The sequence below is a fragment of the Pleurodeles waltl genome, chromosome 1_2 (assembly GCF_031143425.1).
Source record: "Pleurodeles waltl isolate 20211129_DDA chromosome 1_2, aPleWal1.hap1.20221129, whole genome shotgun sequence".
Classification (NCBI taxonomy): Eukaryota; Metazoa; Chordata; class Amphibia; order Caudata; family Salamandridae; genus Pleurodeles; species Pleurodeles waltl.
Window position 1 is genome coordinate 1,240,824,697 of NC_090437.1, and position 25,588 is coordinate 1,240,850,284.

A 25,588-nucleotide genomic window follows, 5' to 3' on the forward strand; every position below is an offset into this window, starting at 1 on the left:
GCACACACAAATCACTTTAAATGATGTAGGTCTATGAGAGAGAGTCTTAGTCCAAACACAGTGAATAGTAGAAATACGAGGTTGGTCAGTTCCCCTATTGATTTCTTGTGCTGCAAGAATCGCAGAGCATGTCATAACAGTTGTGTTGTTTCAAGTGGGCCTACTCCAAACACAAGACAATTTGTGATTAGAAAATCTGTAACTTGTAATACTGATTATTGTGTGTACTGCCTTCTCTGTCCATGTTATTTGATGTATATAGGAAGCATTATATATAAAGCCAAAAATATAATACCTGAGCATATCAGGGACATATGCCACAGCAACCAGCATCCAGTGGCAAGAAATTTTGCCGAAAAACATTTAGGGAATGAGAAGTTGCTGCAGTTTATTGTCTTGGACTCAGTGTTACCTAATATCAGAGGTGGGGACAGGGAAAAGGGGACTGCGCAAACTTGAATCACGCTTTGTATTGGATTTCAACACCCTCTCACATATCAAACTTAATTGTGTTAAGGCGTTCTCAGTACACTTAACCAAATTGTTATGCCTTTTGATGCTTCTTTCTATCTCTTGTTTTCAGTAGTGTCAGCCTGTGTTGACTGATTTTAATTCACTTTTGTCCCATTTTGTCTTTTCACTCAGATCACTTCCCTTCACTGGGTGTTCATGTAATCAGTATATATGGGGACTTTAAGCAAAAAGATTGACCTTGCTTCATGTCTGTTGCCCACATGGGTGGGATTTTGTGCACCTTTGTGAGAACGTTTTATGTATCCTTATGCATTAGCCCACATGGGTGTTTCATAACTATTTAAATCAGGGTTTTTCTCCTTTTCATAGCGCATGCAGTTGGACAAGGTCATTCAGTTCTGGCTTGGGGGTTTTTGCCCAGCCCCATGTAGTATGCATTATCATTTAGGGTGCTTGCTGCTGAGGTGGTTGAACCTCAGTGTACATTGTGCACATGGTCATTAAGCACAGTATCCAGGCTGCTCACAATTTTGGCTCTTACTGGGTGCTTCATCTAGCAAGATTATACTTAGGGATTGTGCACTACTACTAGTCCTACACATTCCTAGCAGGTTAAACATATCACAGAAGGCATCAAGCTTCCTTTATAAATGTGAATGAAGTTCCTCGTCGCTATTCATTCCTTGTGGAATAACTAAGCAATCTTTCAAAAGTAAACGGGAGTCCAATCTCCATATAGAGGCAACACAATTCCCACCTCTGGGATTTCTCGGGACAGAGTAAATGCCAAAACACTTGGCTAATTTCCATTCACTGTTATATTTTTCTTGGAAGTGCTTTGCTGCCCCATAACTCTGGTCATTGTTTGTAATGGCCCTCCAATGCTCAAGTATTCACTTTTCAACTTGAAAGGTTGGTGATCCTATATACCTTTTCCCACATGGGCAAAAAATAACATAAATCACAAATTCTGTGCCACAATGGATCAATTTGGGAATCCTTTATCTTCTCTGTACTCTCTGCAGGGTTACCTCCTACATGTTACTACTCTATTTACAGGCCTTGCATCATCCACACTTGTCAAAACTCTTTCCTTATTCTGACCAGGTTGTTTTTTTAGATGTCAAATGGCTGTGTACCAACATATCCTTTAAGGATAAATTATTTTCATACGTAATAAAGGGGTTATCCCCTGTTTTATCCTTCAAAATCAGGTTTGGTAAAGGGATTCCCCACCTGTTTTTCTATATGTGTCTCAGTTTTCAAGACTGTTTTTTTAATTTAGTAATAAAGCTCATCGGTTCTCTGCTCTCTTGTTTTTCTTTCTTACCGGAATGTTGCAATCCAGACAGTACATCCTCTCGTCTCACTTTGTCTACCCTATTACTAGCCTGTTTTAGTGTTTTTTAGGGTAGTTTCTACTCTTTAATCTACTTGTCTCTCTTGCTTTGCTGCTATACACGTTCACTACAGTATACAGTTTCCTTTAGGTAGTAAATATTTACTATATTGAATACTTCACCTAAACCTCAGGGGATGGCAGGTCACAGATGTAGAATGGAGTGGTGTGAAGTGTTGTGTAGTGGGGAGGGGTGGGATAGAGTGTGGTAGGGTAGACTGTTATGGCATGTGTGGGGAACTGGACTGATTGCGGAAGCCCCCTCAATTTTTTGTCACATTTTTAGCTGATACTGGTGTTTTCTGACTCTGACAGTACCCTCGGCACTGCTAACCACTACCAGGGCCAGGGCTCTGTTTAAAATGGAATATGAAAATTAGGCCTAATTATAATTGGCGCTGACAACCTACTTGTAAGTCCTTATTATATGGTATGGCAGATAGGTGAAGGGAACCCAGAGTAGATAGGGCACCCCTGGGTGCACTGCTGTGTTCCCTAGTGTCATTGTAAAGGCAGTCCTGCCTTGCTGGCTGCTCTTAAGTTAAAATTAACCCCAAACTCGACTTTGGAATTAAAAGTACTTCCAAAGTCTCAAACTACCTTATTTTTGTAACTGTGTGAACCCTAGGGACTGCCCTAGGTGCTCCCAGGGTTGGATGCAATATAAATATAAGCAGGGACTTTATAAAATATGTTTTTTAAGCCCTGGTTAGGGAAAAACAGCCAAAGTTGTTTTTCTCCATCATAGTCAAAAGGCTCCATAGGCTAACATTGGGAGACTTTATTTTAAAATAATAAAGTCATATTTCCACTAGAGATGAGCTAAATATAGCAGCTTTGGTACCACATTAAATATTATAATACATTAAAGCACAGGGAAAGAGTTTAAGAACTCTTTATGAAAGTTACCAAATTCAGCTCTGTAGTGCCCTTTCATAAGAGGTCAGCCTATGACAGCCTAAGCCAGGCTACCTTAATGAGGTTTGAAGTGGCCTGGGCTGAGACAAAGAAGGCATCTGGTGGACGGAGGACTGCTGTAGCAGATGACATAGCAGGATGGGGGAAGTGTAGCCAAACTGGGCTTTAAAGGAGGAAAGCCGTTTGGGACAGAAACTGGTCCTGCCCCATTTCCTGCTCCCCCAGACAGACGAGAGGCCCAATGATTAGATTAGGTGAGGGGATTGAAGGGGTGTGTTAAGAGAGATGTAGCCACACCAGTGGGTGGACTCAGCCAGATTTAACCTCTAAGGATGGATGTTTGTCATCTTGGATTTTTAGAGAATGTTGCTTTCTGGGATTGTTTTTTGCGACACTTAACAGGAAGTGGTCATTCCAGAGGGTGGTGGCCTGCACCCCATTAGACAGGGGCACCACCCCCCCTTCTTCCCACCCCAGGAGCAATTATGATTATGTCAGGGCTGCCCCACAATTCAGATCCCTGTGGGAAGAAGATACTGGAGAAGAAGGACTTCCCTGCTGGACCACTGGCCTGCACCTAGACAGTGCACTCACAAGGTCTGCACCAGCTGCACATTTTGGGCTTCAACAAGAAAAGGACTTTGCCTTGCTTCTGCAACTCCAGGAATGGACTCACTCTAAACTACAGATACAAAGGAGCTGATAAGAGTCCTCTACATCAAGTCCTGCGAGAAGAGCCCAGCTGACCATGTATAGTGGCTATTTGAGTATTCTGCCCAGGTGCATTCTGGGAATTGTAGTCCTAACTCCCGAGGAGCAACTCAAAACGTCTGAAACATAGGATCCTGTTTGTGGAAACTTCAAGGGCTACAAAAGGACCTCTGGAAGAAGATCCAGACGTTTGGGGAAGTTTGGAGCAACTGTTCTAAAAAGCTCCATAAATTGAAATGTGCATTTGTGGGTGTTATAGTCCCAGACCCCAAGAGGCAACTCAGAGCCTCTGAACCCTTGGCTGGTGCAGTGGACCAGTTTCCTGAATCAAGAAACTTTTCTGAAAGTACATGTAACAGTGTTACATGGTGGGTGGCCTGAACTCTGTACTTTGTCCCTGCCCAGGGTGACCTATTGTTTTTTAGTCCTTTGTGCCCCATTTGCTTCTAAGCACTGTTTCTACTTTTAATCTTTAAAAATTCATATCTCTTGTTCCCTACATTGGGTTTTTGTCATTTTGGTGTCATTTTAAAGATAAACATATTTCTTATTTTTATAAATTGGTGTCAAATTTTTATTGTGTGGTGCGTTTTACTTATTTACTGTTTTGTTGATATTAAGGCCCATATTTATACTTTTCAAAAATTTTACAGCCGGCTAAAGCCATTCCTATGCGCCATGCGGGCGCCTTATTTAAGGAATGACGTTAGCCGGCACTGCGGACTGGTCAGAGTAAAAAAAAAATGACTCAAACCAGGCAGCGCTGGCGTAGGGGAAAATGGGGGTTGTGCGTCAAAAATATGGTGCAAGTCAGGTTTGAGGCAAAAATCATGCCTGAAACTGGACTTGCGCCATTTTTTGATGCACAACCCCCATTGAAATGACTCCTGTCTTAGCAAAGACAGGAGTCATGCCCCCTTGCCCAATGGCCATGCACAGGGGACTTCTGTCCCCTGGGCAATGCCATTGGGCACAGTGGCATATAGGGGGGGGCAAATTAGGCCCCCGTATGCCACTTTAAAAAAAAAAAAATACTTACCTCAACTTACCTGTACTTACCTGGGATGGGTCCCCCCATCCGTGGGTGTCCTCCAGGGGTGGGAGAGGGTGGCAGGGGGTGTCCCTGGGGGCAAGGAATGGCACCTCTGGACTTCTTCCATGGTCAGAGACCATGAAAGTGAGCCCACAGATCCCTTAATGACTGCCCTGAACCAGGTGTTAACAAACGGCGCACATCAGGCTGTGCACCGTTTTTTAAGGCCCGCCCTCTCCTGTTCGTCAAAATGTATGTCAAGAATATAAGTAAGGCGCAGGCCTTAAAGTCATTTTTGGGGCGGGACCGCCTACCTCGCATGTCATTAACGCAAGGCAGTTTCCCGCATCCAAAAAATGACTCACGAGGAGGAATTTTGACGTGTGCGGGCGTCAAAGTTTAAATATGGGGCAAGGGTTGCGCTGAATGTGCGTCAAAATTTTTGATGCACATTCGGCGCAAACAGAGTATAAATATGCCCCTAAATGCTTTACATGCTTGTCTTCTAAGTTAAGCCTAGCTGCATATGGGCCAAGCTGCCAAGAGTTGAGCAAGAATTAATTTACTGAGACTTCGAATGGACCTAGTGGAGGTTTGTTGCCTTCTGCTAGTGTAGGTACCTACCTGCCCTTAACAATAACCCACTTTCCAACAGCCTGCAGCGTATTAGCGTACAGTGGAGTGGCATACTGAGGATTGACATAGAGTGGATTTGTGTAGAGTTAAATAATACAGAGAGTAGTGGCATACAGTGGAGTGCCATATAGCTGAGTGGCATACAGTGGAGTAGAATAGAGTAGAGTAGAGTGGAAAAAGGTTGAGTGCAGTGGCGTACAGTGGAGTGACATAGAGAGGAGTGCTATGGTAGTGAAATAATATAGAGTGGCGTAGAGTGGAATGACATACAGTGGAATAGCATAGAGTGTAGTAGCACAGAGTGGAGTGGTGTTGAATGTAGTGATGTACCCTATGATAGCATACATTGGAGTGTCATAGAGTGGAGTGACGAATAGTGAAGCGGTGTACAGTAAAGTGGACACAGAGGAGTGGCAGATACTGATGTAGTGTACAGTAATGAAGTATACACTGGAGAGGTGTATAGTGGATTGTGATATAGTGGAATAGCATAAAATGTAGTGTCACAGAGTGGTAAAGCATAGAGTGGCATGACATAGAGTGAACGGGCATACAGCGGACTGGACTGAAGTGTTGTAGAATGGAGTGGCATAGGGTGTAATAGTGTCCAGTGTAGTGGTATAGAGTGGAGTGGGGTAGAGTGGAATGAAATAACCTAAAGTGGAATGGTGTATGGTGGAAGTTACATACAGTAGAGTGGAGTGTGGTACTTGAAATAGACGCAGCATGAAAGTGGGCAAGCGGATTCCGATGTAATGTGGTAGGAATATAGATTATGAGCTGTAAATGGTATGTTTTGGTAGTAGGTTAAGTAAATGGCATAAAAGTTATAAGTGCTAAAAAAGTTAATTATATATTGTGCCGCTGTGTACTGTGGTAATTTTGCAGTGTACAGCGGTACTTGCTGATGAGAAGGCAGTATTTGACTGGCTAATGGCAGTATTTGACTGGCTATACAAAACATTGTATAAAGGCAGCTATGTAGTTTTCAGCACACTTTCCCTGCATTCTAGCTAGGGCTTAAATATTTGTAAATAGTAGGTTATGTTGTTGTCTCTAACTATTACCACTTTAGTAAATTGGTGACAGGTAGAGAAACGTATTTATATGTTTCTATATATTTTTACATCACTTTATGAAGAAACATGCTATTTTTTTAAAACTTTTTTATTAGTGCTGTAACTTTTAGGCATTTTGCAGTACTGCATACACTTTTTTTTTTATAAAGAATTAAATATGTAAAAAATTGAAAATACACAGTAGTCCACTACGGCCCTCATTTTACGAATTGCGGCAAATGCCGCCTACGGCTGCGGCGACGGCACCAAAACACCGTCGCTGCGGCTACGTACCGGACGCCATATTATGACTGTAGCCGGAATTCCGCCAGAAGGCTGGCAGAATTCCAGCTACGGTTATGGCGGCAGACGGAGGTAAGGCTGCGCTGCTGCCAACAGCATCGCCACGCTAGTAGACTGCCGTAGACCGTGATACAGCGGGACAGTGTTCTGATGCTTGACGCTGCTGTTGGCAGCAGCAGCGTGTCCCGTCTCCTGCTGGAGGACCCCCTGAAAGCAGTTAAGTCAGGTGCTCCGACAGGGGAGGAGGGTGGGAGGTGTTGTGTGTATGTGTGGGGGAGTGTGTGTATTGTGTGCGTGCATGTGGGTGTGTGGCATGTGTGTGTGCATGAATGGGTGTGAGAGTGCGTGTATGTTGTGTGATGTGCATGCATGTGTGCTAGAATGTATGTAAGTGTGTGTGTGAATGAATGTATGCTTGCATGGGTGAATGTGGGTCTGAGTGTGTGTACGCGTGTGTATGTTGGTGTGTGATTGTGCATGTATGTCGGGGGATCGAGAGAGAGAGGTGAAGGTGGAGGAGGACTCTGTGGACGCAGGTGTGGGGGACACCTCTATCAGTGTTAGGGAAGGAATTCCCTGACACTGATAGTGCCTAACGCCATGGTTTTCATGACGGTAAGATTGCTACGAAAACCATGGTGGTAGGCGGGGTCAAAATCCCGCTGGTGGGACAGTGACGACCAACTCTGTGGACACTGAAGTCTCCAGCCCGGCGGCTGTTACCGCCCTGGCAGACGAAGTGGTACACCAATGTCATATTTTGGGAAAGGTACCGACTGTTGGCAGTACCTTTCTCCAAAATACCACCGTCCGCCAGGGACACAATAAGGGCCTATAATTGCAAAATATATTGTCGTACAGTGTACTTTTTTTTTTTTAAGTACCACAGTAATGCTGATGAAGTGCTCTGGTATACTGTACATATTAAAAAAATATATAGACACTTGTAAATAATTTTCCCTCCCTATTACTATTTACTAAAGTGGAAATAGGTCAGGGAAAATATAAAACTTAACACTTACCTATATCTAATATCGCAACCCAGAACACAGCCAAAGTGAACTTAAAACAACTTTAAAAACTGTTGTTTTGCAAAATACTGAGAGATATAGCAAAAATACTGTGACAACAGATATTCCTAAGTTAAAATGCCTCATAACTTACAAAATACTTCCTCCGCTAACATGTAGTATCCAAAAGGATCAAATGTGTAACATAATGTATGGTACTGCTAAATTTTATGGAAATCCTTTCAGCCATTTTTTGGGCTACATCCTATACAAAAGTCTATTGCGAATGAATTGGTAAAAAACATGTTTTGAGACCCTCCTTTTAACTTTACACCCTCTTGATCAATCACTGTGAAACGTTAAATTTTCCACCAACGTAGAAATTCGTCGAACGGGGGCAAAGTTATTACCAATCAAAAATCTGACAAATTCCTATACCTGGGAATCTTAATGACAGAGCAGCTACTACAATTCTGTAATACATGTATTTTTTTTTTTTTTTTTAAGGTACACGTATGTGGAGTTACAGAAAGCATAAATACATTGAGAATGCTCATTATTGTTTTTTTGTAGAGTATGGAGGTCGTGTACAAACAGCAGGGGAAAAAAGAGACACGGTGACAACTAAAGCACAGAGTCCAACGATATCATGCACAATGCTATGGTTCATCCAAACTGGTTTACAAAGACAAGTGTGCGTCTAAAGTTAAGAATACACATAGGGTAATGACTCATTACAAAAAAAAAAAAAATTATGTTTGTTAACTCAAGCGTGTTCTCAGGGGCCCAGAAGGGCACCGCACAGTTCTTGCACAGCAGCTGCTCTGTGTCACTGTGAGCGGGTGGAACGACCCTGCTGACAGTAATAATCTGCAGCGTACCCGGCCTCGGTCCTGCTGATGCTGAGGGTGAAGTCAGTGCCGGATCCACTGCCGCTGAAGCGGTCTGAGACCCCGGGCTGGCGGCAGGTAGCACTATAAATGAGGCGCTTGGGGACTTCTGCGTGCTTCTGCTGGTACCAGGCTAAATAACTGTAGACGGATGAACTAGACTGACATCTGATTGTGATGGTGTCTCCCAGGGACACAGCGAGGACTTCTGGAGTCTGTGTCAGCACAATCTGTGCTCGGGACTCTGAACACAGAAAGACCATTAATAGCAACAGTAAACAGCGAACAATGGTTACAGGTATGAAAACTTTAGAAAAATATTAAACATCCCATGCATTGTAAAAGTGTATACCATACAAATCTCATTGCAGCCCAGCAGTCAAAGCTTACCATGAATCCAGAAAAGAATTATCCAGAGCTGAGTTGGTAACTTCATCTTCATTGCTCTAGAACGGCCTCTTTCTATTTTCTGAAGTACTATCAGAAAATATCAATTTATAACCAGGCAGCACAAAATGGAAAGCCTCCAGATGGAGCTATGCAAAAACACCAACATCCTGTATGTAAATATGGTTTGTGTTTTTCCATATTGCTTCTGCCAGTTGAACTTCTGAATTTGTTATGGCAAAGAAGCTGACTCTGCTTTCTAAAGTGACACCTCTTGTGTAGTTGCCCTCGTACTGTGAAAGTTTTACTGATTCTCCTTTTCAGAAGATCTGAAGAATCAGAACTAGTTTTGTACCTTAATCCTCCGTCTCTTTGCTGCAGATAGAGTAGCATTGAAGGAGCTGCTCATGCACTAGATGCTTACAAGCCAAAGGCCTCCAAACCACAACCATATACTGCTAAATCTGGATGTGTTTAAATAATATCATATTCTAATACCATGTCTTTTCAGAATATAATGACATTTGCATTTAGATGAACCGAGTACATAAGACAATCATCAACACATGACCTAGTAGACACCCCAGTTGACCAGTTGTAGAAGGTGCCTCCTGATTCAGTTATTCGTGATTAATACATTTGATCATTTAAAATGTTCTTTCCTGGGACACTACAATCCTTCCCTACCTCACCTGGTTGGGAACTACCTAGACCACTCCTCTCAGTTTGACAGTTGGGCTGTTTGTGAATCCCCTCTAGACAGTGAGACAATGGGAGCTGGGGTGTAGCCTGCATATCCCCATGAGCCATCTGTGCTAGAGTAGAGGGAGGAGTGATCACTTACACCTGAATGGGCAGTGCCTGCCCTCACACAATGCAGTCTCCAACCCCCTGGTGTGTGTTTGGGGCCTGGCCAGGGCAAGGCAGGATCTTATGAACAACAGAGACTTTCCATTGCAGTATGCCCACTTTAAAGGCAGAAAGTGCTATAAGTATTGGACCCAAACCCCCTGAAAATTAGATCACTTCTGGATTCAAGAGGAACAACTGCCAGGGAGAAGAGCTGAGGAAAAGTGCTGCCCCTGTCTGTGACTTTGCTTTGTTGGGCTATCCTGCAGTTGCTGTTTCTGCCTGTGAAAGGGGACAATGACTGGACTTTGTTGTGCATTCCTGCTTGAGAAGAATCTCCAAGGGCTTGAAATGAGCTTGCCTCCTGATTTGAAGTCTCAGGGCCATCAAAGATTTCCTCTGCTCACATTTGGACTCTCTGCTGAGACTCCTGCCCTGCCAAGTGGTGCCCTATCCAGTCACTGGGCCCTTGAAAGGTGAAGTTGGTAGACAAGAGCAAAAATCCACTCACATAACACCATGTGGGGAAAATTTCGATGCACCATAAACTAGGCTTTCCTGGGCTCTGGGGTGGGTTCTATTACTTACTTTTGGTGTTTTCTAATACTCCGTGAGCCCCTCTACACACTACACTTGTCTAGCTGGGAAACCAACTTTTGCATTCCACTTTCTTAGTATATGGTTTTTGTTCCCACTAGGCCCATTTTTCACTATTGTGAGTTACACTTTTGCACTGTTTTTTAACTGTTTTTACAGCTATTTCTGCACACCAGTGTATATAATTTGTGTATGTGTTACCTCCTAAGGGAGTATAGTCTTTATAGTATTTTTGGCATTTGTGTCACCAAAATAAAGTACCTTTATTTTTGTAACACTGAGTACTTTCTTTTTTATGTTTGTGAGTCCTGTGTGACTACAGTGGTATTGCATGAGTTTTGCATGTCTCCTAGTTAGGCCTTGGCTGCTCATCCATGCTACCCCTAGACAGCCGGCTTCTAGTCACTGCCTACATTTCACTAATAAAGGATAACTGGACCTGGTATAAGGTGTGAGTACCTTAGGTACCCACTACAAACCAGGCCAGCCTCCTACAAGGTGTCTGACAGAATAATGAGTCGCCACTAGGCAGTTATAGGTAGGACCATGTTTCCATAAAAAAGGGTTTTTGACTTGTCTATATCTTTGGCACCGTTTGACAAATCGTCACAAAATGTTCCCAAAAAGTGTTGCGGTGATTCTTGTTGTGCACGGACAGTTTTGGGATGATTGTCCAAATGAGGCAGAGAAAAAGGAGGGGTTGAAAAAGTTGTGCTTCACACTTTAATTCCCATAGGACATTTAGACACATCTACAGCTCGAACCGTTGGACGGAATTACACCAAATGTGGCAGAAAGCTAGCTTTCGGTATGCAGATCACACTTCCACTTATTTGGTGTAAACCATTTCAGTAATTTGTGAGATATTAAAGGGAAAATACATTTGTATCTCTCTGGCCGTGATTACTTTGCAAATATTTCACAAATAATTTGAGAAATTTGCTAATTTTTAATGAATACGCATGCGAAAAGAAGCATTGCATTTGGCTGACCGCATCCTGACTAGAAAGTTGTGGTCTCCATTTTATTTCACTGGACTCGGTACCCTGGGGTAAACATCCAAATTGAAAGTGGCATAAGTGGTCAGGGTGAAGGTACCCTGACCCCAGAGGTGTGATATAGGTGTGTTTTAGGGGCAAATTATGAGTTTAAAATAACTTTGCATCACCATGTGCGATATCATGTGCAATATTCATGAAAATATGTGAATTTTCATGAATATGGAACAATTTGGAAGAAAAAACACATACGTATTCAACCACTAATTCATTCATTCATACATGCACTCCAAGACTCATGCGCCCACTCACTCACCCACTCCGACACTCATGCACCCACTCACACCCACTCAAACACTCACGTACTCACTCACAGATCCACTGACAGAGACAGGCCCCTGTGGCCAAGCTGCACTGCTCACGTCCAAAATAAGTGAGTGGCTCACAGTTTGGTGGTTATAAGGGCTTGGCTGCAAAGCCTGACTACAGGCTGCAGGCCGTGCGTAGTGGAGGTTGGAATAACGTTTAGTAATCAAAATTGCTTTATGGTAAAAATCCATAGAAAATCACTGAAAAAAACAAAGGTTACAGGAACGTCATAGTTGGGTTCTGAATTTACTCATACAAAACCATAGAAATTCATCAGCTATAATTAGAATTATTTTGAGTAACTATAACTCGCGCCTAAGGTAACTCACCATACACAGCTAATTACTCCGCATAATATATAATTGATGAGATTTTGTATGGCATCTTTGATGTTGTCACTGCAACATTTGCAATAAAACTATTGTTAAGAAAACTGTGCATGGCAAGGGCGTGAATTAAAGTTAGCATTGTGATATTTTGACAGAAAAAAAGCATAGGTTACATGGACGGTATAGTTAGGGAATAGAATAAAAAAAAACTTAGAAATTCACTGAAAAAAACAAAGGTTACAAGAACATTTTAGTTAATTCACATATGAACATATGTAAGTGAATAGGAGCATGTGGAACTATATGGGTGAGTGAATCGGTACATAAGTGCCTGTGTAAGTGAGTGAAAGGGTGTATGCTTGCCTTTACACCTTATTAACTGATCATGTCAGTGGCTTTATACGTCAGTGCATAGGTGTGTGAGTGGTCGTGTAGATAAGTCATTGCAAATGGGAATCACTGTGTGGGTAAGTGATTGGATATGTCAGTGTTTGTTTTATTAAATGGATGTGAGGAAGACTGGCTGTATGGCTGATTGAATGGGTGATTAAGTGCATGTATGCATCACTGATAAGTTGTTGTTTTGGTGAGTGAGCGGGTGGATCGGTAGATGTATGGAAGAGTCATAGAGTGTATCAGAGATATATATGTTACTGACTGGGTGCTTCAGAGCTTAAGTAAATATGTGACTGGGTACATAAGTAGGGTCATGAGTAAGAGAGAAGATGTATGTGTTCCTGTATATGTGAGTGAATAGATACATAAGTGGATCATTGGAGTGTGAGTGGCTGTATCACTTGGTGTTTGAATCACTCAGTGGGAGGACGAAGGATTGTGTGAGGAAATGAGTGTTAGTATAGTTTAGTTAATGAGTATATGAGTGTGTATACTGGTGAGTGACTGGGTGCATCAGTGACTGCATGTGTAAGTGATAGTATGTCTCAGTGCTTGTATCTATTGGAAAGTAGATTATTGGTAAGGGCAGGTAAGTACCTACACTTAGCAGTAGGCCACTACTTACCACTAGGTCCAGTCAGGTCTCAATAAATTAATCACAGCTGATCCCTTGGTAGCTTGGCAATGAGCAGTTAGGCTTAACTTAGGAGACAGGTGTGTAAAGCATTTAAAAATCACAAACCAGTAAATAAGTAGAACACAAAACCCAATAAAAAAACACCAATTTATAAAAATAGATTATATTTGTATCTTTAAAATGACACTAAAGGGGTCATTCCCACCCTAGCTGTCTTTGACCGCCAGGACCGCAGTGGCGGTATGGACCGCCGCAGACAGGGTAGTCCGACTGCCACATTCTGACCGTGGTGGAGCCGCCATTGTCCAACCCCGGCGGTTGGAATCCGCCAGGGCAGTGCTTCCGGATTATGAGTCCCCATCCGCCAGCTGGTGGAATGGGGGCATCAGGGGGCCCCTGCACTGCCCATGCATTTGGCATGGGCGGTGCAGGGGTCTCAATGCACAGCCAAATTGCGCATTTCACTGCCCGAATTACGGACAGTGAAATGCATGACCGCTGCTGTCACACCTGACCACCACAACATTGCCGCTGGCTCACTTATGAGCCAGCATCAATGTTGTGGTGAGTGTTCTGCTGGGCCAGCGGGCAGAAACACTGTTTTCGTCTGCTGGCCCAGGGGAACACTCCTAACATGGCAGGCAAAGACCTCCAGTACTGGTGCTCTTTTGTCTGCAGCGGCTTCGGCGGTCCTGGGAAAGGACCGCCGAAGTCGGAATGACACCCTAAAACAACAAAAATCCAATAAAGGGGACCAGAGATATGAATTTTTAAAGAATAAATGTTTTGTGCACGTAGAAACTAAGGCCCTGATTTATTCTTTTTAACGCTAAATTGCACTAACACAGTTTAGGGTCAAAAAGTATATTACCAGATAGCGTCATCCCAAGACGCCGGCCGGGTGTCATATTTATGGGATGACGGTAGCTGGCAGTAAGGCCCGGCTAGCATCATAAAAAAGGACCCTAGCCAGGTGGGGGAGGCGTAGGGAGAACAGGGGTTTAGCATCAAAGGATGCCGCTAGTATAGGCAGAGGCATAAATAATGCCTCTAACCAGACTAGCATTATTTTCTGACATTAAGACCCCATGGACATGACTCCTGTCTAAGTTAAGACAGGAGTCATGCCCACCACCCGAATGGCCATGCCCAGGGGATCTATGTTCCCTGGGCATGGGCATTGCGCCCAGGGCCATGTAGGGGGGCCCAAGTTAGGCCCACCTATCGCACTACAGAAATAAAAAAATTTAACTTACCTATACTTACCTGGGATGGGGTCCCCCATCCTTCGCTGGTCCTCTGGTGTGGGTGGGGTTGTCCCTGGGGCTAGGGAAGGGCACCTATGGGCTCTTTCCATGGTCTCTGACCATGGAAAAAGGCCAGCAGGTCCCCTAACGCCAGCCCTGACACAGGCGTTAAATAAAGACGCTAAGCAAGCTTAGCACCCTTATTTGGGCCCGCCTTCCTCCTGTGCACCATTTTTGCACGGGAGGATAAATATGGCGCCTGGGCCTTAGAGCCTTTTTTTGCCCGGGAACACCTACCTTGCATCTCATTGACGCTAGGTAGTTTTCCGTAAGCAAAAAATGACTTTAACTCCAGTTTATTTACACAAGACGTCCAATTTTTTGACGCTAGCCTCAAAATATAAATATGGAGTTAAATTAGCGCTGAAATAGCGTAAAACAAATGACGCCATTTCAGCGCAAACAGAGTATAAATATACCCCTAAAAGTGACAGTCTCGACATCTGGTCGCACTCAACCAGGGCAAAGTCAAAATTTGAGGCTAACTTCAATGGAGCCCTGCTTGGCCACAGTGAGCAGGAAGCCTTGGTCAAAGTTTTACCTTCTGACTTCATTGGGGCAAAGTCGCAAGCCGGATCCAACCTCCCTGCAGCCCTCTTCGAATACGCGTTGCAGGAGACCTCTTTGAGGAATTCTACCTTCTGACTTTGATGATTTTTCGTAACGGAAATCTTCATCCGGGACAAACTTGAAATTGAAACCAAACTCCCTGGATCCCTCCTTGGATACGCTGCGTGGGAAGCCTCGGTCAACTTTTTATAATGTGACTTTGTCACTTTTTTGTAACTTCTTCTCTCTGACGTCAGACGACCCTCCAAAGCAAGCCGATTTTGAGTTGATGTAGTTGATTTGCCTTTCCACGAGCCCCCAGTGAAATCCTTGAATTCTGGGGCTCCGGAGCTTTTCAGTGGGATGAACCTGCAAGTCAGGCTTGGTCGCAGTTAACGCAAGCCGGCTTGATTTATGACGTCGGGTCGGTCCACTTGTGGAGCTTTTTTCCAAAGTTGCTCTAAACTTCAAACTTCTAGATCTTCTTTCAGAAGGTCTTTAAAGGTCCTTTATGAGTCCACAACTCACTCCAAGGTGCTCCTTGAGGGTTAGGACTCAAACTCCCAAAATGCACCTGGTTCAAATCCAAAAATAGCCACTGGTCACTGGTCAGCTGGTCAGTTTCTTCAGGGCTTGATGCAGGGGACTCTGATCTGCTATTTTCTACCTGTAGCAAAAGGGAAGTCCCGTCTTGAAGCAGTAGAAGACAGGGAAAGTCCTTTTAGTGGTGAAGCCCAATTCTACAGCTGGTGCGGTCCTTCAGACTGCAGTGTCCAGGAACAGGGAAGGGCAGTCAGTCTTCTTCTTGTCTTGTTCCTTGTAGGAATCTAAGGTGGGGGTGCAGCTCTGCCAATTTTATCCTTAGTCCTGGGGCGGAATGCAGGTGTGGGTGTCTTGACCAATCAAGTGCAGGCCACCGCCCTCTTGAGTGACCACTTCCTGGGAAGTATGGCAACATCAATCACAAAGGATAGGTCTGGCTGAGCCCACCCACTGGTGTGGCTAAGTTTCCCTTGGCACATCTATTTCCAGCCCTCTCCTAATCTAATTAGCAGGAACCTGGCTGTCTGGTTTTGCAGGAAATGGGAGTGGTCCACTTGCTGGCCCAAATGCCCTCCCGTCCTTTGAAGTACAGGTTGACTGCTCTCCCCCATTCTGTTTCTCCATCTGCTGAGGCAGTTTTCCTCGCCCAGGCACTTCCTTTGTGTTTAGCCCAGGCCACTTCATTCCTCATCAACGCAGCCTGGCCAGGCTGCCAGAGGCTGGCCAACCAGAGAAGGGCACTATAGAGCTGAAACTGGTAACTTTCAGGTAGAGTTCTCTTTCCCTGAGTTAGGTATATTAAATTCAACAATGGCAAGTTTTTGGATGTATAATAACAATAAGTTTGATACCAAACTTGAAATATTTAGCTTCTTGTAAGACTTTATTAATTAAAACTCCCCATGTTAGCCTACAGAGCCCACTCACCACTAAAATGGGAGGGGAAAGAATGTAGCTATTTTTCCCTCACCTGGGCTTATAAAACATATTTTATAAGGTCCCTGCTTATAGTTACACTGCACCGAACCCTGGAGGCACCCAGGGTACACCTTAGGGGTGAGTTATATGTAAACATAAGGTAGTTTAAGACTCTGGAAGCACTATTGGTCCCAAAGTTGATTTTGGGGTTAACTTTAAGTTAAAAGCAGCTATCAAGGCAGGCCTTCCTTTAAAATGACACTGGGTACTATGCTGGGGTCCCTAAACCTGCATGCCGTACCATATACTAGGGACTTATAGGTAGGTAGCCAATTATAATTAGCCTAATTTGCATAATCATTCTAATCAGAGCACAGGCCTTGGGACTGGTTTGCAGTGCCCAGGGCACCATCAGAGGCGGAAAAACGCCAGCATGAGTGAAAAATTGGAGCAAAAAGTTAGGGGGCTTCTATAATCAGACCAGTTTTCCCGCAGTGTCCATAAATTACTGGCTACATAAGTATTTGTTAAGGTTGGTGAATATTTGTAACAGAAATGTTATGGATGAGAGAGATAGAGAGAGTGTAGTTGGTACTGGATGGTTATGTAAATGGGTGCATGTGTACATTTATATCTGACACACTACTACATAACTAGTATGCAGCTAAATGGATATACTAGTCATATTTGGATCAATTAAAATGTGTGACTGAGTGGTACTATATCTATATGAGTGAATAATTAAATGAGTGAATAAATGTACAACTGCTGTATATACAGTTATATGAGTACTTACATGACACACTTAGTAATTGTGTGTGTCACACACAATGTAGCTCAGAAAACAGAAAACTCACTCTGGTACTATTAAAGATTATTCACTAAGAATAAACAATTGTCAATATATGCCACAAAAACATATTTTTAGACTGTGTACTATCTTCTGTAATGTCATGTTATTTCCCTCCAGATACTGTTGAAAAAAAGAATATAAATATGTTACTTTGATGCTTATAAAAGATCTAAAACAAATGAGTATACATTTAGTATGCTGTAGCAGTATTTTACTATCTAATAAAACATTTCAGTTTCCCTCTTTTCTGTTCTCAGTTTCTTTATACTAGAACCTATAAACAGAGTACTGTATAATCATCATTAAACAGTTGGGAAAAAATAATTAAGGTTGTAGAAAAAGACCCCATATATACATAGTACGGAATTACATGTAAGTAATACTGTAAATTGCACTCACTACAGTTTTCATTATATTTGATAAAGACACACTTACTACATTAATGAAAAGACTGCATGTAAAAAACTATTTGGGTAATATTGTAGCTGGGACAACACTACTAAGAAATATAATCCAGTGAAGATTTTTGCACATCCTTTTGTAATCATCATGCCTGATGGACTGAATAAGGTCTTAAAAAATGGTAATCCACATAGCAAAAATATAAATATTGTTTTTCTTCCTGGAATCATATGAAGATGTTTCAACCATACTTTTCCATATGACTTTCTTGACGTCACCCCTGATAGGCCGAATGATGTCTAAAACAGTACTGATCCATGTAAAGACAAGACCATGTAGTAATTTTAATCTAAAAATCTCAATAAGCTATTTCAACAACACTTAGGGCGTCATTATGACTTTGGCGGTCCTTTTCCAGGACCGCTGGAGCAGATGCAGGCAAAAAAACGCCAGTGCTGGCAGTCTTTTGCCAGCCATATTAAGAGTCCTTGGAAGACTTCCGCCCATTTCTTGGTGGGCGTCCGACTCCGAAGTGGTGGGTGCATCATCAGCACCTCCACGGCAGCATGACTACGACTTGGCCGATTCCTGCCGGTGTGGTGGTGCTGGCGATGCAAGACCGGCAGGACCCATCCCCTCCAGGACGTTCTCCTCGACGGAGAAGGCAAGTGGGCATCCAAAAGGGTCTGTGTGTTTGAGTGCATGTCTGTGAGTCTCCGGAGGGGGGGGGGGGGTGAATGTGTGCATGTATACAAATCAATGTGAATGTGTATGTGCATGTATGTGCGCATGTATGGGGTGTCTGCATAGATGAATGTGAGTGAGTGGGGTGTCTGAGTGCATGTTTGAGAGTGAGTCGGCTGCTTGTGGTTTGTATGCGTATGCTGAATGGGTGTGTATGTGAATGCATGCATGCATGAAGGGGTGGGGTGTTTGTGAGTGTGTGGACGGGTGGTGGGATTTGTGCATGTGTGCATGTAAATGGAGATTCCTGTTGCCGGGTACATGACCGCCAGGGTTTTCGTGGCAGGGTAAGGGAAAGCCTGACGGTTTGCAGCCTCGTGATCTGACTGGCAGGCTGATTACTACTGCCGTTGTTGGAGCTGCTCACCGTCGGCCGCAGCGGTGCGACTGCAACGTTGGGCCAGGCGGAGTTGTGGAGGCTTGGCATCTGCCAAGCCCCACAACTGGTAATGTGATGGTTGTTACCACCAGCTCCGTGGATGAAGGACCGCCACAGCGAGGCTCCGCCAGCCTCATAATGAGGGCCTTAACTTTTAGATATCCTTTTCTTAACATCACTTTTTATAGGCCGAATGATGTCTTAAATGGCAGTGCTCTACGTAGACAGAAGCACATATAGGTGGTCATTATGACCCTGGCGGTATTTTAACCGCAGGGCCAAAACGACGGGAGCACTGCCAACAGGCTGGCGGTGCCTCCCGGCGTATTTTGACCGCGGCTGTAGCGCCGCGGTCGCACCGCCGGGGCCGGCGGTTTACCGCCACAATGGCCCCCGGCGGTTTACCGCCACAATGGCCCCGGCGGATGTAATCCGCCAGGGCAGCGTTGCTTGCAGCGCTGCCCTGGGGATTACGACCCCCCTACCGCCAGCCTGTTTCTGGCGGTTTGCACCGCCAGGAAGAGGCTGGCGGTAAGGGGTGTCCTGGGGGCCCCTGCACTGCCCATGCCCTGCCCATGCCACTGGCATGGGCAGTGCAGGGGCCCCCTAACAGGGCCCCGGCCTGCTTTTCACTGTCTGCATAGCAGACAGTGTAAAGCGCGACGGGTGCAACTGCACCCGTCGCACAGCCGCAACAACGCCGGCTCCATTAGGAGCCGGCTCCTATATTGCGGCCTCATTCCCGCTGGGCTGGCGGGCGCAAACTTGGTTTGCGCCCGCCGGCCCAGCGGGAATGTCATAATGGGGGCTGCGTGAGTGCGGCTGCATTGGCGGCCGCACAGCGGTTACCGCCTGGCAGGCGGCGGTAGCCGCCCACCAAGGTCATAATGACCCCCATAGTAATTTTCTTCCTCACAATCTATCAAAACAATCCATCCACATTTTATGTTTTCGGTACTGTTTTGTTGACATTACCCTTGATAGGCTGAACGATGTCTTACACATTGAAAATCCTTGTAGAGAAAATACTGTGTATTTCTTTTATTACAGAAATTCTTCCACCTCACTTATGCTAAATTACTGTTGTGATGTATTCTTATGTCATGATTCCTGATAGGCTGAATAACATATTAGGCAGTATATATGCCCATACAGCAGACAACATCTCATATTTGTTTAAAAGAAGCATGCCCAGAACTTTGGCTGAAGGAATAGTATGTAACAATTTGGAGGGAAGTTTTTGTTTAAATTGCAGAGTGCTGTCATTGCACTCTGTCCATGCAGTTTGACTCTTTAAATATACAATATAATGTCCTGATGTAATATTTACACCTTTATGGAAAATGATTGCTTTAACGTAACGTGTATTCTACTCCTCTGTCTGAGCATTTTAGAGATTTGAATTACAGGTTGGATATGTCATATTTTGGTCACTCTTTTTTATTAACTTTTCAAAAGACACAGTTTTAGATTCAGGCAAGTTAAGACCAGAAATCACTCCGATTGGACGTCAGTTGTAGATGTGAAGGAGCAATCTTGACACTCATAGGTCCATGAATAACTAAGTCCAGATATCTCATTAATATTTACTCCTTGGTCTTCTAAAACTCTGAGGATCACCATAAGAAATTCCTGTGCTTCTTATTGAGCATTTAAAGTAAATACTACAGATCCACTATATTTGTCTACTAGTTGTTAAATGCCTGAAGTTGAATGTATTACAGTTCTGTCACAAGATGAGCATTGAAAGAAATTAGATAGTGCTGTGCACAATCTGTTCCCTTGGTTTGTCTTTAATTGCAGTTACAACATGTGGTAAATGGAAGAGAACATTGAGAAAAACATTAGCATAGCAGTTTACACTTGTAGTGTTGTCCAGCTAGTAATCTACAATATCTCCATCCTTTTTCAGTTTTTGTTTATTGACAGTTTGTTCTTCAGCTTTCTTTTCATTTTTTTTTCTATAACTTCCTTCAATTGTTTAGTTAGTTTCCACTTAGGGAATATTACCCGCTTTTCATCAACAGGATCCTGTCCTAAAGGAGGAGCATATTCACTCCTTAATCTGTCATACTCTCTCACACAATTAGCATCTGCACGAACCTTCTTTTATAAAAATCAATCAGAAATAAATCAGATAATGTTCATACTCGTGCAATGCTACATTTGACGCTCCTTCTTTGAAAACTGTACTACCAATAGTAATAATTGGACCATCCACACTTAAGTCTTGAGACTTGTGAAACATACAGCATACACAATTGAAACTGGAAACTGTTTTCATCAGACATACCAATCTTTAACAAGAAAAAAGTGTATAACACATTGTCCAATTGTCTTTACCTCATCAACCTGCTCAAACTGTATAGCTTAAAATTCAGGCCTCATCACGGTTAAGAAAATTGATGAAATTAAGAACTTTACCCATGGCACCATTTACCAATCCTTCTTGTACATTTAAATTATGCCTTAGAATTACACTACACTTTTTGCAGACATGCAAACACTTCTCCAGTCCAGCAGTCCTGGATACAGATTATTCTTCTTGTAATTTTTCTTTCAGCAGCACAGTTACTCCTTGATGTTCCATTTTGTCAATAGCAGTAATCTCCAATATATATTAATGCTCAGGTTTTAGTAATTCCTTATTAAATGCAGCACTCTCTTGAAGGGGAGGCATCAAAGTAACTACACGTTTCCCCTCTTTACAAAAGTTGTACATTAACTCTGCTGCTGTGTTCTTAGAGGGAAACAATTTCTTAATAAGCCGATTTTCCAACATCAGCCTTACTTCTCTGTCAGAATACCTACTCTAATGTCCTTCAAAATGTTTTCATACACTGTGTCAGAGGCTTGACACATATTTTTAGCAAGTTCCTTGTATTGAAAATATTGCCAAATGTTAGCATTTCCAATACTGCCAAGAGTTTTGAGTCTCTTCATGTGAAAGAGGTTTAAAAACAGGATGCGCTTTTACAGGAGTTAGTTGTAGTAGGTCTCCCAAAACAATCAAATGCTTTTCTCCAAAAAAGATGTTGTATTCTGTTGTGAGTACCTACTGCATTCTCAGATGAACAAAGGTAAGCATGTGATTGGAGACCAGGCTCACTGCATCAATAATTAAAAGATTCATTTTCTTCAATACTCTTGCCACCTCATGACAAGCCTCACCAGAGAACCTTTGGTATTCCAGTTTATTTTCAAGTTCAACTGGTAGCATCAGTAGTTTATATAAGGTTATTCCGTTGATATTGTGTGCAGCTAATCCAGTAGATGCTGTTACTACACACAATGTTTGATTCTGTAGTTTTCTATAGATAATTAGAAATAACTTTACTTAAGAGGCTTTTTCCAGTACTAGCCTGAACACAAATGTATAGTAGGATTGGTTTGAATGATGAGCAATTGCATTTCTTGTTCTCATGTCGCAATCAATGTTCTATTTTCTCTTTTAATTCATTATAAATCTCTTTTTGTTCATTGTTGAGATGTCCAATTAACTGTTCAAGGTCTACAGATTCCTGTATAGCTTGTTCCGTGCCAGTTTCTACTTCACTGATTGCTACTGCAGGCTTATTTTCAATAATACGTTTTTGTCAACACCAGGACAGTGCACGCTCTACGGGCAACATAATGCAAAATGACAAACCTTATGCAATGTAATAATTCACGCATTATGTGTTGATATTACACATTAACTTTTTGCCTTGCAGGTATTTATCTTGAAATGTCATTAATGCTGTTTGTAATGTATTGTTCATTTTCAAGCCTTTCCTGCAGCCTGGCTGGGTGTGGCATGTGGGTGGAGCTTGGGTCTATTTAAGGAACCCAGCCCAGCTCCACGTGCTCACTATTCAGAGGTCCCGGTGCAGAGCAGCAGCATTTTCCTGGGCTCCTGTTCCGGAGGCCTACTTGGACATTTCCTGGCCCTGTCCTTTTATCTTCCTGATCATCAAGCAGGGCAGTAAGGCGGAGGTTTCTAGAAACATTTTAGTTTTTGGCTTTGTGATTTACAGTGTGGGCGATTTATTCTTGGCACTTAACCCTTGCAGTTCGGATCGCAGAGTGCGCGATCATTTTGAGGCATTTGAATCTTGATGGTTGAATCGTCAACAGTGTCCACAAATTATTTTTGGCAATTAACCCTTGCAGTTCAGATCGGCAGAGTGCGCAATCATTTCGAGGCATTTGAATCTTGATGGTTGAATTGGCAACAGTGTGCGCCATTCATTCTTGGCAATTAACCCTTGCAGTTCAGATTGGCAGAGCGCAAAATCATTCTAGGTACTTGAGTCTGGCAATAAGGTGCGCAATAATTTCTGGGCAATGGAATCTTGAAACTTAGATCAAACAGAGTGTGATCTTTCTATATAAAACAAGTTTAGTCAGTTTGCCTATTCTACAGTATCATTCATGAATCCCATAGCAGTTAATTCTTTGGGAACGAATGTATTCATTGACTCTTGTTGTGACTTAAATTGCTATTCTAAGGATTAACTTGAGAGAGTTCAATGTTCAGAGCATATGATTATAAAAAGGTCACGTTATTGAAAAGTTCTTGATCTCTCATGTTATTAGAGCAAAAAGAATTAAAACAAAGTTCATGAGGATTAATGTGAATGATCTTGCTATTGTGTTCTTAACTCTTGCTTCCACAGGTCTCCTTCCCCGCTCTTCACAACCTTTAACTCTGTGCTCTGATAGCTAGTAGAGTTTGGAGCTGCCAAGAGGTGGACATATTGGGAACAGGTGCAAACCCTGAGGATCCGGCCTCGTTGGCAGTTTTCCAAGAGGATCTTGACATAAAGGTGAAGAGGTTTGGCTACAATTAGTATTATCCTTAACTACCTCAGCAGCAAACATTTCTTACTGTTGTACCTAAACATGTAAAATCTGCTAGTAGTTTTTGAACATGAGACACTCAATACTATCTTTTACAGCATGAAAACAATCTTTATAGCAGTCATAATCCCCAAGTAATTCCATTTCACTTCACCAAGGTTTACAAGTTAAAGAAGTGCTAAATAGGAACATTCTCTTTACTCAGGTGTTTGTAAGTTTAGTTTTCGGTGGTTAATTAGATTTTCTTTTCTGTGTTTCACAAAATACCCATCACATCCATGTACTACATATTTACCTTCTTCTATGTTTTCACTTACATTACTTCTTTATCTTTAACGCTGAAGAATTTTATAAAGGCACTTTTCTTGCAGATGTAGACTTCTTCTTGGACAGCATGTATCCAACATAATTGCCTTTACAATGTCTGTACTTTCTGTTTCAAGCACTGCATGGTACTGAATTTCAGGGTAAGATTTCAATACTTTGGGCCCTGTTACGACCTTGACCGAGGAGTTTTCTCGAATCACATATGTGGCTGATATCCCATCCGCCATATGATGATCCCATTATATTCAAAGGAGATCATAATACGGCGCACAGGATATCTGTCACATTTGTGATGGAGGAAACTCCTTCATCAAGGTTGTAATAAGGCCCTTTGTTTCTTGTAGTAGATAGAATGAGACTTGCACAGACAATATCTTTAGATTTCAAAAACAATCTTGCTGAACTCAATCTGTCACAAGCTTCATAGGATTCCATTTCCCTATGTGAAAGCAGTTTGAAGCTGAAGAAATACAATTTCTTGCTAAGTGTCTTCTCAACAAAAATCTCTTCCCACATGTCCTTCATTTTAGTTTTTTCAGACTTTGTGATATACAACGTGACATACCAAGGCAAGGCAATGGAGTTGTCTGCAGCAAATTGCAACTTGTATGCCCATGTTAGCATTCCACATTTTTTTAAATCACAGGATTGTAGTCAGTACTATATTTGGAATGTTTGGTTCTCTTTATGTTACATGTATTTTTTCGTGATTTCCAGGTCTGAGTATGTCTGACTGAAGACAACAAGCTGTTCACTCTTCCTTTAGAAATGACAGATCATGGCAATCCAAATTGACATTTTGTAGAAACATTTGCTTTAGACCTAAATGTCCGATAACTGTACTTTCCACATCTATGTGTTTGGAAATACAAAACGTGTTGTCTAAGATCTTTTTCGCCATTTTGTTTTTTATATGCCTAGATAACTTAGACCCAGAAGATTCTGGCCCTCATTACAACCCTGGCGGTCGGTGTTAAAGCGATGGTAATACCGCCAACAGGCCGGCAGGAAAAAAATGGAATCATGACCATGGCGGAAACCGCCAACATAGACAGCCACTTTAACACTCCGACCGCCACAGTGGTAGAAACAAACACCGTGGCGGTAACCGCCAACAGACAGGCGGAGGACACAGTACTGCCCACCGTATCACAACAGGCCTATTCGCCACCTTTTCCAGGTTGGAAGCAATGCTATCAAAAGCATGGCAGAAACAGCACACAGAAGGGAAACCACTCACCTCTCGACACCCAACGAGGAACCAGGACGCCATGGAGCCCGAACTACATGTACTGCTGGTCTTCCTCCTGCTCTATCAGGAGCAGGACAGACGCCATTGATGACCACAGTGAGTACTGCACCTACAACACAGGGGAGGGGGAGGGAAAAGAGAGTGACACACACATGCAACACGCATCACCCCCACCCCCACCCTCACCCAGAACAACAAATACATGCAGCAACATTACATATACACCCCCCCACCCCCTGGAAGAACGCATGGACAAAATTAAATGATTGTAACAATTGTAATCATGAAAAATCAGATTGTGAAAGTTCAAAATTCTCTCTATACAAATATTTACACCAACTACAAAAGTCCGGATAGTGTACCAATCATTGTCCGTGGACCAGTGGTCCCAAAATGCATGGGCGAAGCCCACACAAGATACCTGACTTGAAACGGAGAGAACTCTGCAGGGGCATCAGATCGAAAATAAACAGGCACC

The 25,588-nt window shown here is 42.9% G+C and overlaps 1 long non-coding RNA gene across 1 annotated transcript in view; it reads left to right on the plus strand.

The window, feature by feature from the left end:
* The first annotated feature begins 8,597 nt into the window (after positions 1 to 8,597).
* Positions 8,598 to 25,588, plus strand: part of LOC138250129 (uncharacterized) — a 145,594-nt gene continuing 128,603 nt past the window's right edge. The window contains exons 1-2 of the long non-coding RNA XR_011194893.1: positions 8,598 to 8,730; positions 23,348 to 23,497. This is a non-coding gene — a long non-coding RNA (uncharacterized lncRNA). The remainder of the gene's footprint in view (positions 8,731 to 23,347; positions 23,498 to 25,588) is intronic.